This window comes from Protopterus annectens, chromosome 6.part0, assembly GCF_019279795.1.
Source record: "Protopterus annectens isolate FY-2018-M chromosome 6.part0, PAN1.0, whole genome shotgun sequence".
Taxonomy (NCBI): domain Eukaryota; kingdom Metazoa; phylum Chordata; order Ceratodontiformes; family Protopteridae; genus Protopterus; species Protopterus annectens.
In genome coordinates this window covers 159,614,346-159,633,538 of record NC_056737.1, presented here as the reverse complement: position 1 = coordinate 159,633,538, position 19,193 = coordinate 159,614,346, and the positions used below count along the sequence as shown (strand labels likewise).

The 19,193-nt window shown below is 37.5% G+C and overlaps 1 protein-coding gene across 1 annotated transcript in view; it reads left to right on the top strand.

Moving 5' to 3' along the window:
- Positions 1–19,193, top strand: part of LOC122803780 (echinoderm microtubule-associated protein-like 5) — a 3,919,718-nt gene that overhangs the window by 2,593,955 nt on the left and 1,306,570 nt on the right. The gene's annotated exons all lie outside the window — the stretch shown is intronic.

Genomic DNA, 19,193 nt, shown 5'->3' with positions numbered 1-19,193 from the left:
AGGGATAGGGCCTTCAGGTGGTCTGCATAGGGCATTTTACTTACACCCTGTATGCTTTTAGTGAAGAACCTCTGTGGGTGTTCCAGTTGTTGGATATGCCTGGTTAGGTACATAACAAAGGAGCATTGTACTCAATGATAGGTCTGATGAATGCTGAATATAGTGGAACAATTACTTTGTTGGACTTAGATGAAATACCTTTCTTTATAAGTTGCGCAACATAGAATGATTTCCTCACCACTGTAGACGCTTGATGGCCAAAGGCTAGATTACTATCTATGTGTGTCCCTAAGTCCCTGACTACTGCGTCAACTGTAAGCAGTGTGTTGTCAATATGATAGTCACCAAGGATGGATGACTTCCCAAAGGATACTGTTATGCATTTCTTGGCATTCAGTTTTAGTCCATGGTTCTGACACCACTTGTTTGCCTGTGTCAGCCCCGCCTGGAGAACATTTGTGTCAGTGTGAGATTCAATGACAGCTGCTAATTTGCAATCATGTGCAAATTTAGTTAGCCAGAGACCATTGACATTGGTCTTGACGTCTGACAAGTAAATGCCAAAAAGGAGCAGTCCAAGGACTGATCCCTGAGGGACTCCACTTGTGACTGGCCTCTTTGTAGAGGTGGACTCCCCAGTTCTAACTTCCTGGGTCCTGTCTATGAGCTCGTTGACTGTCCACCAGGTGACATATGGGTTTTTACCTAACCTCTTGAATTTCTCAACAATGCCCAAGTGGGGTATTGTGTCAAATGCCTTGGCCAGGTCAAGGTAAACAGTGTGAATGATTTTATCCTCATCCATTGCTTTGCTGACCTTCTCAAAGAGGTCTACCAGGTTAAGTAGGCATGATCTGCCCTTGACGAAACCAAACCGGGTGGGGTCCAGTGTCTGGAGGTTTGCCATATCTCTTGGTTATCTCCATGATATTTCTTTCCATGGCTTTACATACAAGACTAGTAAGATGTATGGGTCTGTAGTTTCCAGGGTCTGTAGATGGCCCATCTTTGTTCAGAGGGATGACTGTTGCCTTTCTCCATTCATGAGGCACAAAGTCGTGTTTGGAGGCTACAGTTAAATAGCAATTCCAGAGGCCCTAATAGGTCATGTTTCATGCCATTTAGAAGGCATCCTGGGATATTGTCTGGGCCCATTGATTCAGTGTTCGTGGTCTTAGAGCATTAAGAATCTGTTCCCTACTGATAGTAGGGGGAGTTACATTTGGTGATATTTCCTGAGGGAAGGTTGAGGGGGAGAGAGGGGTAAAGTTGTAGTTCAATACATCAGCCAGGAGGCTTGCTATATCTTCTGGCTCAGTATAGGTGGTTCCATTTCCAATGAGCTCTGCACACAATTGTGCATTGCCTTTGGGGTTGCAGATATAACTAAAGAATGCTTTGTGGTTGTCCTTGGCCGGGGAGCCCAAACATACCTCAAATTTGGCTTTGGTAGACTTCATGTGTCCTCTGAGTTGTTTGTTTAGTTTTACAAGAGTGCTTTTATCCTGCTGGGTGCTGCACCTCCAAATTTTTGCCATGATTTTCTTCCTTCTGTTATACAACCTAATTGATTGTGTGATTCCACCAGAGTGACTTCTTTTTTGAATTAGTTCTGTACTTCTTCCTGGTGGGTACAGCTGCCTCTATGCAGCTATTAATATGTTTGTACAAGGTTTCTGAGTACAGTTCTGCATGGGCAGTAGTGTTCTCAGGGTTTATGGGGTGTTGACATTTTGCCAGGTTCTCACTTAATAGCAGGAGGTCAGCTTTAGCATAGTTCTTGAATATTCCAGGTTAAGCTGGAGGTCCAAGTTTTATTTTTACTTCAAAGGTGACATTTTGTGGTCTGACCTTACCAGGGAAGGCATTACAGCAGGGGGTCTGGAGCACTCTCCCATATTAGTGAGGACCAGATCCAGTATGGTTGCACCCCTTGGTGTATTGACTATGTGGTCCAGGGAGTCTGTGTTTACAAAATCCAGGAATCACTGTGCATGTACGTTTGATGTCATGTAGGATTCCCAGTTAATAGTGGGGTAATTATAGTCACGCATGAATATGGTATTGGGTTGGATGGTTAGTGTTTCTAATAAGTTTAAATATATGGTATGGGTTTTCTGGGTCATAGAGGGGGACCTATAGCTTGCAAGGAAGTGGTATTGGATTTTGCCTATGGTGATTTGAACATGGAGCAGCTCAAGTGCATTGTCCTGTTTGACCAGCCTTGAAGTATATTTATTTTTGATGTAAATAGAGACACCTCCACCTTTAGTCCCTGCCTCTGAAGAAGCTGGCCTAAATATGTGGAAGGCATTATAACTTTGCACTGTTGGTGTGGTCTTCACGACTTTAAACCTGCACAGATGTCAGCATTCTCCAAGGTACAAAGAGCTTCTAGGGACTGGAGTTTTTTTTTTTTTGTTTAGATTCCTTGCATTGAGCAGTAATACGTTTTGATTTACTTGGTTTTGATTTTTCTTTGTCGGAAGTACTTTTCAGTTTGGCATTAACTAAAAAAGTCACTATTGAGGAAGACAATGTTTTAGCTAATATTTGAAAGCCTAGAGGGAAGAGGTGCAGACCATCCCTGGCAAAGCAGTATGGTCTGCTGACCATTTCCTTCCATGCTGACAAATATTGCAGCCCCTTGGAATGACACCAGAAGCTAAGCCAATTGTTAAAGTCAATCATCTTTTGGTCGTATTGTGGCATCATCCTTGGAGAAGGTAAAATGCTCCTCAATGGTATACACTCATAACAACCTGAGACTGCAGCTGAAGGATGGGAATACAGTGGTCTGCAGTGGTGCAGTGTGGAGTAGGGTATGCCACATAGGGCATTGGGCTGCAGTGTTCATTATTACTAGCAGGGTTTGCTATAGTGGATAATATTCATGCGTGAACTGTGGACTTGGTCTGCAGATGCACAAACTTAAAGCTGATGCTTTGTGTATGCATGTGTAGGTCTGTCTTGATCTCCATATCTCTATATTAGTCAGAATGTTTAGAGTGAGCAGGCAGTTAATAACCAGTATACTATAAGGTAAGTGGAGCAATTGAAAAAATGCATGCACTGCTTTAATATCTTTTATTTTTTCGTGACTAGCAGCCTGTATTTTTACCTTATTAAGGCTTGGTGGTTTATGAATTGTGTCAGTATTGCAGTGTTTCAGATTCCTGTTGACTGACTTGCAAAACACACGGAGCATGAGAAATATGACTTCCTTAACTGTGTAATTGCGGTACACCACAATATTTTTAGCAGATAACCTTGATCATTGTACTGCATCTCCACATGCATGACTATGCAGTTCTGTTGGCCTGCATATGCACTATTGCTGGAATCCTCATCTGAGTCAGTGGTATGCAACATTTTCATTTCTGTGTGTAAGTGAAGACATAGACATGTATGTGTAAGCACATTACCTTTTGTCAGTGTAGTAGCTTCTGACCAGTTTGTAGTTCTTGGCTTCCAGTTGCACTTTAGTCTCTGCTGAAGGCTGTGATGCTGAGTGTGTCTGCCTTTGACGTATACAGTCACTGTCGTGTATTCTTTCCTGCCTATTTGTGTATGGGTCCTGCAGTACTTACTGTGTTGGTGCTGGATAGAGTGGCTGTTATGTGAATCTTGTGCTGTTCTGTTTGACTCATGTTTGTTTCTTTACACATCTTCTTTCTGAGCACAAGCCATGTGCATGAAATATCATGTTTATTAATCTTGCCCTGTTTCATTGTCATTTTAGAATTAAATAAGACCCATTTGCTACCAATGGCCTTGCCTGTTTTCTGGGTTGTTCTGGAATAATGTGTGATTAAGAAAATTGAGCATACGTCCAATTTACAAATGCAAATTTCAAAAACTAGACTCATATTTTTCTGCACATTTCTCTAGCCTTTGTGTAGTAGTAGCAGTGTCAAGGGACACTGTGATAAGACCTCTTGGCTTTATCTAGGTCTGTAGTTTGTATTGCTCCAAGAATTTGGGGAGAACATGTTTTCAGAAACTTGTATCATGCCAGATCCAGAAGACTTACTGGTACTTTCGAGGACATGCTAGCTCAAGGTGAACAATGGCCCCAGTTTTTCCAGGACAGTCCCAGTTTGGAAGTTTCTGTCCCGGAATCCCAAACATTGTCTTTGGGACACAGAAATGTCCCAGTTTAGACTGCTCAGTCTGAATGGTGACTTGACTTCCCAGGGTGGCTAGTCCCCCTGCTTTCCCACCCTAAGCAGCTCTGGGGACTTTGCGATTTTTCAGGGATGCCATTGGGTATGGGATAAGGTCAGATGCCTTTGCCCTGGTATGAGCCTTCCAGGCCCTGCTGCCATCAGTCAGTCACTCCCTCAAGGATGTCCGTCATGGGGTTCTGCTTGACCCCACTCACCCAGGCAGGAGCTCTCCAGGCCCTACACCCATCTGCCTGGCATTTCTGTACTGCCTTCTGTCAGGGGCAAACCCTACAGTCTTCCCCTTTGACCTGGCCAAGAGACCTTCCCCAGCTGTGGCCCCACATGTCAGGGTACTCTGCTGCCTGCATGTCTCCTGCAGGCTTCCAATTTGTGCCAGATCACTCATGCCCTTGGACCCTGTCAGGGGAGCTTCTCTCCAATCCCATCCTCTCCTCAGGAACTCCCCTCAGCAGATCCTTTCTCATGAAGGCTTCAAGACTCCTCCTGCTTTCCCATCCAGAGCAGCTCTGGGGACATTGAGATTTTTCAAGGATGATTTCAGTTATGGGGTGAAGCAAGAGCTCTCCAGGACCCTCTGATGTCCACCCTGGTGCTTCCTCAAGGACTTCCATCATGGGGAGCTCTACCTGACCCTGCTCACCCAAGCAGGAGCTCTCCAGGCCAAAACACTGTCCGCCAGTTGCTCCCTTAAGGACTTCCATCATGGGGCCTGTGCCTGACCCCGCGCACCCAGGCAGGAGCTCTCCAGGCCTCGCTGCTGTCCACCCTAGTGCTCCCTTAAGGACTTCTGTTGTGGGAAGCTCTGCCTAAACCCCCCCTCACCCAGGCAGGAGCTTCCCAGCACTGCCACTATCTGCCTCTCTCCCCCTTCCAGATTTCTGTCTCAGAGGAGGCATGGTCCATACCTCCTCACCAAGGCGAGAGATGTCCTGTACCAGTCACTTTCCACCTCTCTCTCTCCTTTCCAGACTTCCATCGGGACTGACCCCCTCTTTTCCAAGGTTACATATCTCTTAACTGCTGCCAAACCTTGCAATGTCATGTGTGCTTTTGGAGCCTCTCAGGGTATCTTCCCAGCCTCATGGAACTCTGCTGGGCCACAAAGACTCAGACAATCCCTCATCCAGACTTCCGTGACACCAGTTCTCCACTTTGCCTTGCATCTAGGGCTTTCAAACACGCGGGGGAGATGGTGTTGGGGCCCCCCCCATCTCTGCACCTTTTGCGACACACCTCAGTCTCTCACACCTAAGGTGCCAAGCGCCAACAAACATTCATTGCTTCAAGCCTCCTGGCATGTGACCTCTTGCCTCCTGGGTGGTGCTTTTCACAGAGTGGCATCCCCACAGTGCCTGGTGAAGGACGGGAGACCATCCTGTCTGCCCTAGTGCCAGATGACATGGCTCCCCTATCTCCATTTGCATGGGGGCTGGGAGAATGGGATTGCAGACCTGGCTTCCCGGGGTTGCCCTCAAGTGTCCCAGTTTAGGTCCTGCAACAGAATGGTCACCTTGTGCTAGCTGTTAGTTTGATGTTTATGGAAACACTATCTGTTAAGTTAGGGACTTCCATTTTAAAGTAGTTATTAGACATTGGACAGGCTAAAGGGTAAAATAAATTGTGTTTCATTTATGCATAAAAGACAGTGAAGACAGTTCAAATAAAGACTTTGTTCAGGACAATCAGAATATGATGTGCAGTAACTTTGAATACTAATTGTTTATCAGCACTGTTAATGAAGACAGTATTCGGATATTGTAAACATCTAATAAAGCCTTATTAAATGAACAGGTTCCTATCAGTTCGTTGAAACTTTAGCAGTTCGAACACCATACATTGGAACTGTGAAGTTCAAAAACTGATTATCGCAAAGCCGCGGAAAACTGAATTCTTTCCCAGGGAAAGAATTAGGTGGGCCATTTCTGTGGCTTCGTGATTTTCAGCACTGTGGTGGAAAGTTACGGGTCAGGTTCAGGTAAGTGTGTGATTGTGTGGATGTTAGGGTTAGGGTGCGGGGAGTTAGGGTTAGGGCACGGGTGAGGTGGGTGTGCAGTAGTGACAGACTTTAGGGTAAGGGTGGGATAGGTGAGTTAGGGTTAGGGTGCAGGTCAGGTGAGTGTGCGATAGTGACGGACCTTAGGGTTAGGGTTTGGGTTAAGGTAAGTGGATAGATAGTAGTGTATGTACAGTTTAGTGTAGGGTTAGATGTAGGATTTTAAGTGTATGTGTGTGGATTGCTGTTTGTTGGTGTGCTTGTGTTCTGTGTGTGTTTCTTGGAACAGTGATTTTTTTTCCCTGGGAAAAAAATTGCTGTTCTAAGCCTTCGATGGTTTTGCACTTTGAGGTTAGAAGTTTGACCATATGGTTTTCGAACTGCTGCCGTTTTGACGCAGTGATATAGACCCAAATGAACTATAGTGTTTGGATAACTCATTCTGAAAAGTACACAAGACTTGGTCCATAAAGGAGAGACTGGCACCTGTTCAGCATGAGTTTGGGTAAAAAACAGATAAAGACTTTTGTTTTCAGTCTCATCACAGTGTTTCCAGCTAATTACGGTACAGTACAGTATTATTAATTCTTACAATGGCACCTGGAGAAAGATATATAATTCTTGCAACCCAGCAAGCAGCTACTATGGACAATCAGAAAATCAGAGACAGTTGTAGTGCGTAACCCTTTCAAATCCAGTTTCCAGTGCAGCATATATTTTTTTAAGTTCACAGTGACAGTTTTTCCAAGTCAAAACAGTAAAAGTACTATGGACATTTCAACAGCACTCCGGATGCTTTCCAGCTGAGAGGCCCCAGTAAAGGCAATCAACAGTGCTACAGACCACCCTTTCAGTAAAGGTATTGTTCATTTCCAGACTTGGTCACACTACGTGTGTTCTATAAAAATCTGCAGAGTAGCAGCATTTCGTTCAACTACATGTGTTCTACAAAGTAAATCAGCCTTATCAGAAAACTTCAAAGGAAACAGCTGCAGAAAGACTTTTCACTGACAGCACTCCGTCGTGCAGAAAACGGATACAGCAGACGGCCTCTACATATAGTAAACGCAGCTGTTAACTAAAGTGCACATCACCGGTGTTTACTTCAGAAAAGCTTCAAACAACTTCAGCAGACTAGTATTAAATCAAAGCAGTGTTCCTTCGTCATTCGGCCAAGGAAAAAAAAAAGGTTAATAAGTTTGCAGACGACGGTTCACATTCTTCCAAAACCATAAAGTTATGTAAGACTTTATCTGCACCTTTTCGTTAACAGCTCAAAAAAGTTTAAATTAATCAGTTAGCCATTTGCATCTAAACATGTCAAGTAATACTTCTATAGTTCAAACATCAGTAAATTTTTGGTTTAATTTTAAAACCTGGGTAAAGCAGTCTAAAGATATTATTTTAAAGTTAAAGGTTATTAGTTCAAGAATGTTAAATATTTCTAAATGCAAAAGGTTAAATCACAGAAGCAAGTTTATTAGTCAGCTTCTGCCACTACGCTATGGGTATGGCCTTAATTAATACTTGTGTAAATGCTTTGGCACATACAATTCAACATAATACTTTTAGTTGTAGTATAGCTTCACATACAGATGTTCAGAATGTAATATATGTAATTCAAAATAAAAAGTATATTGCAGTATTAAACATATAAATATCAACACAGTCAACATACATAACATGCAGACAATGTCTCAAGGTCACATTACTTTATCTAATTTCTTATTTTAAGAATCAAGTGCAATGATTTCACCGAAGGAAGATAAGAGGAATCAGAGTGCAGATTTTAATACTGTAAATTGCAGTATAACTGAAGAACATACTTCAGTGCTAAGTAAAAGAATGCATTTCATAGCTATCTGTAAAGATCAGAGCATGAATATGTCATTGTTTAAGGTTAAAAGAAATAATATGTCATTGTTTACAGACAAATCAATTTCAGTTACACATGGATCTTTATTAAAAGACACAAATGCAGTTTTGTCAGAATTTAAAAGGTCAAAGATTACAGCAGTTAACAGTTCAAAATATAGCAGCTCTGTACTTGGTATAAACATTTTATTAGAGTTTTACTTAATTGACAAGATTTGTGCAAATGTACAGATTTTAAAGAATTGGTTACGACAGGAACATGCAGATTTATGGGTTAAAGATAAAATAAATTCCAATTAAGCTGACACAGCTGAAGTGCTCAGAAAGACGTATTGCGTGTGGCCAGTTAGAAAAAAAGGGTAATCGTTTACCTCTATGTCTTATAAGGTATATCAGAACTAACAGTCAAATTCATTTGCAGAATAAAAGGGTCAAAGTTACAGCTTTAGCAAATTAATTTTTTGTATTATTGCTTTTTTAGCAGTCATTAGTTAAGAGCTTTGTCTTAAAGTGTTGCAGTGCATAAACAATATAATATAAACAGAGACAAAATTATGTTTGCTGGTTTATAGAATGTAAAAATTAAAGACAATGCTATATTGTAAAAGTGACACAGTTAAGAATTCAGATCCTGTGTATAAAAGAGTGCATGATGTAATCAGTTTGAGACTATATGTTTCGTATGGAAATGGAGTTTGCCAAGCACATCAGCTCAGATTACAGCCAGCCTAGCAAGCTGAATTAAAGACAGTACTAGCTATTTAATGCATTTACAGTTTTAGTATTTATCCAAAAAAAAAATTGTAGACGGTAATAATAAATTCTTGCAGCATTCAGTACTACTGACAAGTTAAATGACGTCAGCTAAAGAAACGGTTATGGTAAAAAAGTGGGTGGAGTTTTACTCACAGAAGAGTATGTTAAAATCTAATGGTCACAAGACAAAATGTAAAAAGTTCAACAGTTAAGACTGATTTTATATAGGTGCAGAAATGCACAGTGTTACATTACTATTTAGCTTCATTTATCAGTTTACTTACAGACTTGCAAGAGTTTATTAGTAGTAAATATTTATTTCATGCAGAAAAATGTAAATAAGGTCAGGGCAGTAAGCAATGCTATCAGTTTATAAATGTTAACGATGCAAATGTTATTTTAAGGACATGATACTAAATACAATCAAGAACATTAGCTACCCAGCCTTGCACAAGAAATAAAAAGAAGAGGTCTAAAAGGACTAACTATAAAGAGGACACTTCAACATTAAAGCAGGCCTTCCTTTACCTCATCAGCGACTGGGACAATGCAGAGTAAAATTTGGCAATATCTGTTGTGCAGAAGTTGACTGTCTGTGTGTTCCAGTTATTTCTTTGATGTTTGTTTAAAGTAAAAATTTATGAGTTAAAGCAAATATGTATGTTTTCAAACAGTTATATAACAATATTAGTTTCAGTTTATATTTTTATCAATGTTCAGTTAATACGGACAAAAAATATTAATAGTTTATTCTCCAGAATATAACAATAACAAATTTCAGTTTATTTGTGTTCAGATAACACTGTCAAAATGTTCTCATGTTTTCAGACACTTGTACAATAGTATTAGTTTTCAGTTTATCTGTGTTCAGACAATCAAAATGTTCTTGTGTTTTCAGACAATTGTACAATAGTACAAGTTTCAGTTATGTTTTTATCTGTGTTTAGTTAACACTGGCAAAAGATATTCTTTTAGTATTAGTTTAGTTGGTTTCCAGAATATACACAGCTATTTTAAATGTTCAGTACACACTAATGTAAATTTCAGTCAAGTTTCAGAATATGACATTCCTATTCAGTTATGTGTTCAGTATAGTACATTTCAGTCAAATCTCAAAATACTTTACATTATTCAGTCATTATTTAAGGGTAAAGTAACAGAATTACATTATTTAGTTATTAAAAAACAAAAGGAGTTAGGAGTCCACACCACAATCCTTTAATTAAGCACTTTGGTTTCCTGTTAGAAACTTCATCAGAATACATGTTACATACAACCCCACCTTTAAATAGCCTTGTACAATGACATCACCTCCTTGTTATTTTAAATTTTAAAACCATACTTCCAACATAAAACATGTTGCATTTAACCATCATACTACATTCCATGAATCCTAGGAGAAGCGAATACAATACTAAAATTTACATATTGCCCCAACTACTTATTTGAACCATACAAAGCATTTTTATATATAAAATATAAGAAACATCACATAGCTCAGGAATGCCCATTGTTGTTATGTGCATTTTATATTAATACAGAAAATCTATGCAGAAAGCTCTAAGATGATTACTTACTATAAAAATTCTGTATAAAAATTACTGTAGATACGAATTATTTTACATAAAAAATGTGCTTCTAACCTTAAGATTGAGCTGATTGAAATGGCACTGTTCAGTCCAGGATGCTCTGAAACATTCGCTCTCAGCTGCCATCTCAATTCTTTTAGCTCTAAAAAGTCATTTAGGGGGACCCCTCTCTCCACCACAGCAGCTTGATGTATGACTATGAAATTAAACTTATGTCCTTCATGAGATGCAATATGAACAGCTAAAGCATTTTTCATGTCCTTTTTGCTGCTGTCATAATTATGTTGATATATATATATATATATATATATATGTATATGTATATATATATATATATATATATATATATATATAGATAGATATATAGATATATATATATATAGATATATATATACATGTGTGTGTCCTTAGGGTATTGATAGTTTTCCCTATATAAAAACAAGGATATAGGGAACATAACACCAGATACACCACAGCTTTAATACTACATGTGAATTTTTTGTACAAGTATATTTTGCCATAATGTGTAATTATCACTTCCTTCCCTTTTTTAATGTCCCTGCATTGCAGGCAAAATCCACATTTAACCATTCCTTCCCCCTCCCATTCCCATTCCTATTCCGTTCAATAATGTTTTTCAGGCTCAAGTCTCTCTTATATATTATTCTAGGTGCAAGTCCAACTAGGTCTAGTTGTTCTTGATTTACCATGAAAATGCCCCAATTACGTGTTAAAATCTTTTTAATATCAAAGTATTGATTATTAAATTTAAAAATAGCTAATTTCTCGCTATTGTTTCTTTCCTGTTGTCTATTTATTTCCTCCACCACCTGTCTTTTCCCCAAAAGGAGCAAAAATAACCCTTGTTCCCTTTTCCTTTTAACTTCACTAAATATATTTTGTATGAACCCTAATGGGCAATATCTTTTAACCAACATATTTTTTAGTACATTTAACTGTCGTTTAAATTGATCTTCCTCCGATACCATCCTAGTTATGCACACCCCCTGTCCCTTAACCAAAGACTTCTTCTGATGGATGGGGTGGCAACTTTTAAAATGTAGGAGGGCATTGGTGTCGGTTGGTTTCCTAAAAATGTTGGACATAAATTCCTTTTAGCCTTGTTTTTAACTATACTTATGTCTAAATAATTGACATTTTCCTTGCTTATATTACTAGTGAATTCTAGGAAATTGGTCTAAATAATTGACATTTTCCTTGCTTATATTACTAGTGAATTCTAGGAAATTGGTACTCATAGTTATGAACTTTAAAAATTCATTTAATTCTTGTTCACCCTTCTTCCAAAAGGCGATGTCATCTAAAACATGACCATAAAATGTCCAACCTTCAATGAATGCACTTTTGAATACAATCTCTATAGTGTGTAATACAATTTTTATAGTGAGTAATCATCTTAGAGCTTTCTACATAGATTTTCTGTATTAATATAAAATGCACATAACAACAATGGGCATTCCTGGGCTATGCGATGTTTCTTATATTTTATATATAAAAAATGCTTTGTATTGTTCAAATAAGTAGTTGGGGCAATATGTAAATTTTAGTATTGTATTCACTTCTCCTAGGATTCATGGAATGTAGTATGATGTTTAGATGCAACATGTTTTATGTTGGAAGTATGGTTTTAAAATTAATAACAAGGAAGTGATGTCATTGTACAAGGCTATTTAAAGGTGGAGTTGTATGTAACATGTATTCTGATGAAGTTTCTAACAGGAAACCAAAGCACTTAATTAAAGGATTGTGATGTGGACTCCTGACTCCTATTGTTTCTTCATCAGTTGAGTGAGATTAATTTTATTTTGTGGTGTTGGAGAGGATGGAGGCTGGAGGAACACCTGAACCTACTGTGGCGGACTTGGCCAGATCGTTTGTTGTGTTAAACACGACTGTATCTAACCTCACCAGCCTGTTGGAGAAACTGTGCTAACAGTCAGATGTTCGTGGTTTTCTCATTAATTCGGGTGATTTCCAGACTTAGTGAAGACACTATTTCCAATACATATGGGATCACCCTGGCTCAAAGAGAATGAACGGGCTGTAGGAACCAATCAAATGACTGCAATTTGCATAATTTGATGCACGGAGTGACGCAAAGGGGCAGAAACTCATACAGTGGGCATAATACGTTGTCCCAATTGCTAGATGAAGGAAAAGAGTGGTGTGCTGGCTCTAATGGGGTTTCAGAAGGTAATGATTGCAATTTTGGAACTTTAACGGAGCAATTAAAGAATTTTGAGGATTTAACACTTAAATATCGCAAATTATAAATGGAGAACAGTTACCTAAGTGAATGTGTCAGGACTGAGCATATCCCGAAGGGGCTACGGCTATGGAAATACCCTTCTGGTCTGGTAAGGGATTCCCTTCTGCATAAAGAACTTTTGGAACTATTCAACAAACAAGGCTGTGAACTGTTAACTGCTTTAATTAAAGACAATGATAGGAAAATGGTTAAACTCGCTAAAAATATAAAAACTGTGGATAATAATTTGCATGATGATTTGTTATTTGAATCTAAACAAAATGAATATTTTAAAATATTTGAAGAATAGATAGCACTGTAAATGAAATCAAATGTAGAAAGAATCACAAGTTATTGAGGGATGAGAGGGAATATGGGGAAGGGAGGGCCTACCCCCTACCCCCCTGGGACAGAACGGATTTCAGAGGGAAGAGAACCAGGATGTACAAGGGGAAATAAGTAACACCCAAGAGGATAGTATGGCCAATGCATATAATCCTGACTCTTTAGATTACCCCCCTTTGAGGAGGTCCAAGCGACTGAAGAATCAGAGGAGGGAAGAAGGATATGGCTTTTACAACACCAACAATTATCACCCCTACAACAACAACAGGAACAACTGGGGGAAAGAGAGGGGGAAAGCCCCATACAGGATATTTTAATGAATGAGTCACCAGTATTTAACATCATTACTAATAAATATGGGGACTTTAAAATATATAACTATAATCGCTTGGATAATGATGGAAGGGTGGCAGATCTATTTGAGAAAGGTCTGCCTTTCGTGCCCAATAAAGATGCAACTATAGATGAAGCATTAATAAATTTAAAGCTTTTTGCCAGAAAAATTAATTTTGATTTTTATTTTAAGGGCACAACACAGATACAACAAAATGTTAACACGTGTAAGAAGATAAGTTTTTTTAACCCTCCTTTACATCCCACTTGAGACATGATCGTATCCTAACCATAAGGGCACGTATGGAATTAGTTTTAGAAACAAGTATTATTACATTTGAGGAACAACTCTTTAGGCAAACCAAGGGAGTGGCCATGGGGGCAGCGTGTGCCCCCATCTTTGCAAATATTGTGTTGGCTTTCTGGGAAAAAGAGATTGTATTCAAAAGTGCATTCATTGAAGGTTGGACATTTTATGGTCGTTTCTTTAGATGACATCATTGTCTTTTGGAAGAAGGGTGAACAAGAATTAACTGAATTTTTAAAGTTCATAAGTATTAGTACCAATTTCCTAGAATTCACTAGTAATAAAAGTAAGGAAAATGTCAATTATTTAGACATAAGTATAATTAAAAACCAGGCCAAAAAGGAATTTATGTCCAACATTTTTGGAAACAACCTACCCCAATACCCTCCTACATTTTAAAATTTGCCACCCCATCCATCAGAAGAAGTCTTTGGTTAAGGGACAGGGGGTGCGCATAGCTAGGATGGTATCGGAGGAAGATGAATTTAAACAACAGTTAAATGTACTAAAAAATATGTTGATTAAAAGATTACCCAGTAGGGTTCATAGAAAATATATTTAGTGAAGTTAGAAGGAAAAGGGAACAAGGGTTATTCTTGCCTCTTTTGGGGAAAAGACAGGTGGTGGAAGAAAGAAATAGACAACAGGAAAGAAATAATAGTGAGAAATTAGCTATTTTTAAATTTAATAATAAATATTTTGATATTAAAAAGATTTTAACACATAATTAGAGCATTTTCAGGGTAAATCAGGAACAACTAGACCTAGTTGGACTTATACCTAGAATAATATATAAGAGAGACTTGAGCCTGAAAAACATTATTGAAAGGAATAGGAATGTGAATGGGAGGGGGGAAGGAATGGTTAAATGTGGATTTTGCCTGCAATGCAGGGACATTAAAGAAAGGAAGAAAGTGATAATTCCACATTATAAACAAAAAACAGTAGCCAGCAACTGTGAGCTGTTTCAACTAATGTAATTAGTTACAGGTAAAAAAACACAAAAATAACAGACCGGTTTCGGCTGTGGTATTCACCTAGCCTTCATCAGAGTAAATATTCACAACATTTTGAGGTTCTTGATATACATTTGCATAATTAAACACAAATTGTCATTGGTGAGCTTATGAATATACATTAATATACAAGGTCATAAATATTCATTAAGACCGGGCTGGAAAAGTCCACCTAATTTTACAATCCATTTCTTTTCTTTAGTGTTCACTTTACTATGCCACCCAGATTTATTAGATTTATCTCCAATTACTTTATCTATAATAGTAAAATGAAATTTGGCTGTGGTATGTTTCAGTGTGTGTTTATACAAAGCATTGCTCATGCGTTTACATTTTATATCACTTAGATGTTCTGCAATGCATATCCTTAAGTGTCTGGATGTTTGACCTATATAAAATGAATGGCAACTGCAAGAGCCCATATAAATGATCCAATCTGTGCTACAATTCGCAAATAACCTGATGTCATATATAATACTAGTATTACTACTGGAGAAATGTTTTGTTTTAAGCACATCTTTACAATGGCTGCAATGACCACATGGCATGCAGCCAACCAAGTGCTCTCCAGAAATAAGGGTTTGAGTCATATTGTGTTTGTTGGAATCATGGTGATGTTTATAATGACTGAAATGAGATCCAAGAATTTTCCCTTTTCTAAATGAAAACAAACAAGTTTTGGGTAAATACTGTAACAAAACATTATCTGCTAGCAGGATATTCTAATGTCGCCTGATGGCATCAGTGAGTCTGTGTGTATGTAGTAATAAATCGTAAATTATTATTTTTATCTGATTTTTGTTTGTATTTAAGAAGGTCTTGTCTGTCCAGATTTGCAGCATGATTGCTTGCTGAGTGAACATAACCCATGCTGTACCCCCTTTCTTCAAACCTGTTCAACAAATCCTTGCTGAAAACCTTGAAAGTGTTTTCTTCTGAACAAATGCATCTCATCCTAATAAATTGAGACTTGGGGATGTTTTTGGTAATATGTGCTGGATGAAAGCTGGATGCGTGGAGTAATGTGTTGTATTCCGGGTATTTCCTGAATACTTCACTACCAAGAATATTGTCTTTATTTCTAATTACCAGCACATCCAAGTATGTGATCTTATGTTGGTCATAATTGATGGTAAAATGTAAACCCCATTTATTCTCATTGAGGTATTCAACAATTTCCATCAAGTATTCCGCAACAGATCTCCACACCATCCAGCAATCATCGAAATATCTATGCCAAATATCAATTTCCATTAGATATATGTTGTGTGTAACATCATAGATAATTTGTTCTTCTATATATGCCATATATAGGTCTGCATATATGGGGGCAAATGATGCGCCCATTGCTGTGCCCCGTGTTTGAAGATAACATTGTTTACCATAGAAGAACACATTTTTAGTGAGAACATGTTCAGTTAAGCATATAAGAAATGTGTTGAAACCAGGTTTGTATAATTCTGATTTGTATAGCCAATATTCTATGGCATCAAGCCCTGCCCAATGTGGAATGTTAGTATATAATGTACTAACGTCCAGGGTGCATAACAACCAATGATCTTCAATTTGCATCTCATTTATAATACCTAAAAATTCTGTGGTATCCTGAATTCTAGATCTTACCTATCTCAATAATGGTTTGAGATTTTTGGTTAGAAACTCGGAAAGTGGTTCAGTAAGAGAACCATTACCTGCCACAATTGGCCTACCCAGAGGATGCAAAGGATCTTTGTGAATTTTGGGTAGAAAATAGATGTATTGGCTATTAGGATCAGATGTAGTGAGATTACTTTTCATATTTGGTGTAATGATGCCATTTTCAACTGCCGAATCCAAAAATGTATCTATTTGTTGTTTGAACATAAGTGTTGGATCAAGAGGCATTTTGGTGTAATATCTGGCATCCTCCAACTGTCTGTGTGCCTCAGCATCATATTGGGTCCAATTCATGACTACCACAGCACCACCTTTGTCTGCAGAAATAATAACCAGATTTTTATTATTAATCAGCTCCTGTAATGTTGACATATCTGTCTTTGAGAGATTGTTAGATTTAGGGTGAGTCATACCCAAAGTAAAATGTAGATCTTTGAGAACACTATTTTGGAAAAGACTCACACTAGGATGCATAGGTGTAGCAAAGGTGGATTTGTGGTACTTGAAATTATCAACAGCAACATCTTCCTGTTTTGTATCATGAAAATACAATTTTAAATTTAACAGTCTGCAAAATGCTGTTACATCATGTGCAAATGTATCTTCTGGAACAAAAAAAACAGGTATAAAAGAAAGGTCTTTATTTAACAAAGCAGTTTGTGATTCAGATAATGTTGCATCAGAAATATTTAGTACATTTGTTCTAGCATATTGATTTATTTGTTTGTCAACAGTTCCATTAGACCCTCCAAGCTTCTTATTTTTTCTATGTTTCTTGCCCCCCCCTCTTGTAAGGCCTAAAGGGACCACGCTGTTGTTACACTTGGGGGTGGGTGAATCTGAGGTTTGCTGTATGTCCAAATCTGTACCAGAAGAGGAATCCCCACCTGATGAGTCAGTATATGTGTTATGTTTCCTTAGGATGGACTTGGGACATTTATGTTTGGGCGTGGTATTAGGTTTATGATAACCACTTTCAAACCTGACATGTCTAGTGTGTTGAAAGGGATGACCTTTATCATAGTCTGTTTCAATTTTTTGAGTTTCCTATCCTTAAGTTGTTGTTCAAAGGTGAGTAACTCAGAGCTGAGTTTGGACAATGAGGTGGAAAAAAACAATTGGTCCTTATATTGATTACAGTCATCACATAATTTGCTCACATTAAAAATTTCCCTATCAATAGTGCGTTCATAGCATCTAGATAATGTTTCCACAAATTTCATGGAACAATTTTGTTGTATTGTTGACCATTCACTGGTTAGTTGTTCATCTAATTCTGATACTAATGGCTGAATTTTAACTCTAAGCCCCCTGGGAGTTATCCCTTTAGCCATGTATGCTTTGAATAATTTAAGATGCCATACATTGAACCTTAATGTTTTCATATTTCTGTTTAGTTGCTGAAACAGCTTTTCACAATGGTTTTTGGGATTGTCCATAGTGTTAAAACTATTGTCATTGGGTCATTCCCCTATACCAAAAATGCCCAAATCTTCCTTATCAGAAGAAAGCCCAACCAGGATCCGATTTAAATCCATTGTAAAGTTGAGATAGGGTTATTTTTATGTATAAAAATATGATGGAACCACACAGGCCCAAATTAAGACAAAGCCAAAAAAAATATATATAATCCAATATCTGAAAAATAGATTCACACTATGTAATAGCCAAAAACCAATTCTGAAGAAATGAAAAAAAAATTTTGAATAAAGAGACTTTTCAAAAAAAAAAAAAAAAAAAAATATATATATATATATATATATATATATATATATATATATATATATATGCATTACCACGTCCTAAAGAGAAAGAGATAATGTGTGGAAGCTGGGCAATAATGGCCAATCCAACTTAGCATCCAAAATATAAGTTGTTAAAAGCAGCCCTTATTAGAGTGATCATAAAAAAATCCTGTCTGCTTATATTAGATATGTCATTTTAATGTTTTTAAAAGTAACCTCTAGTTACTGAAAAATGATTTTGCCACGTCCAGATCCACTTATGAATATCTGCTAAATGTTAGAACACTAATGGTAACTGCAATATAATAGTATCTAATTGACCCTTGGCATCTACCAAATTATTAAAAAATGCAAAGTTGGCTAAAGAACATGTGTGAATCAAATGGAATATAGTTGCCTATAATCTGCTATAAAGCCCATCAAAAAAGGCCCAATAAATTATGAATGTATAACTTAAACAAAAATTGGACAAGCATAAAGGAATATCATGCAATATATACATATATGTATCATTCCGTAAGACCACCAGTGATTAAGCTGAAAGATAGCACATATATGTATGTTAAGAGATAGTGCTGCATGGTGTAACCAAATTTGGTAAAAAAAATTGTCCAAATATCTAATAAATGATTATCAATGTTAATGGCATCTTAAAAATAAGTATTCAAAGCTATAATAAAGCAAAAGGGCATAGATATATTATAAGTTATAAAATTTGCAATAGGGGCTATTTGTCTTTCAACCTATATACATCCTGAAATTATGTAATACCAGAATGTTTATATTATAAAACAGCTTGAATTGAGGCCATATCAAACCTTATAATATTAATCAACATTGAAAATTTGCATTTAGATTGCAAGCTGTGTTGGCCTGGTATTGTAGCGAAATATATCCACATGGATTAATAAAGAATATTCCAAAGTAGACTGTTTGCCCTGAATCATAGAAATAATGTGTGATACTCAATGTAATAACCACCTATCAATGAAATGGTTATATCCAATCATATAGATGTGTAATAGTTGTATTAGTAAAACACACAAGTCATAAGTTGGTCCTAATAGTTCAAAAATCTGCCCTCAATATGATGTATCATGAGCTGATAATCACACTGTC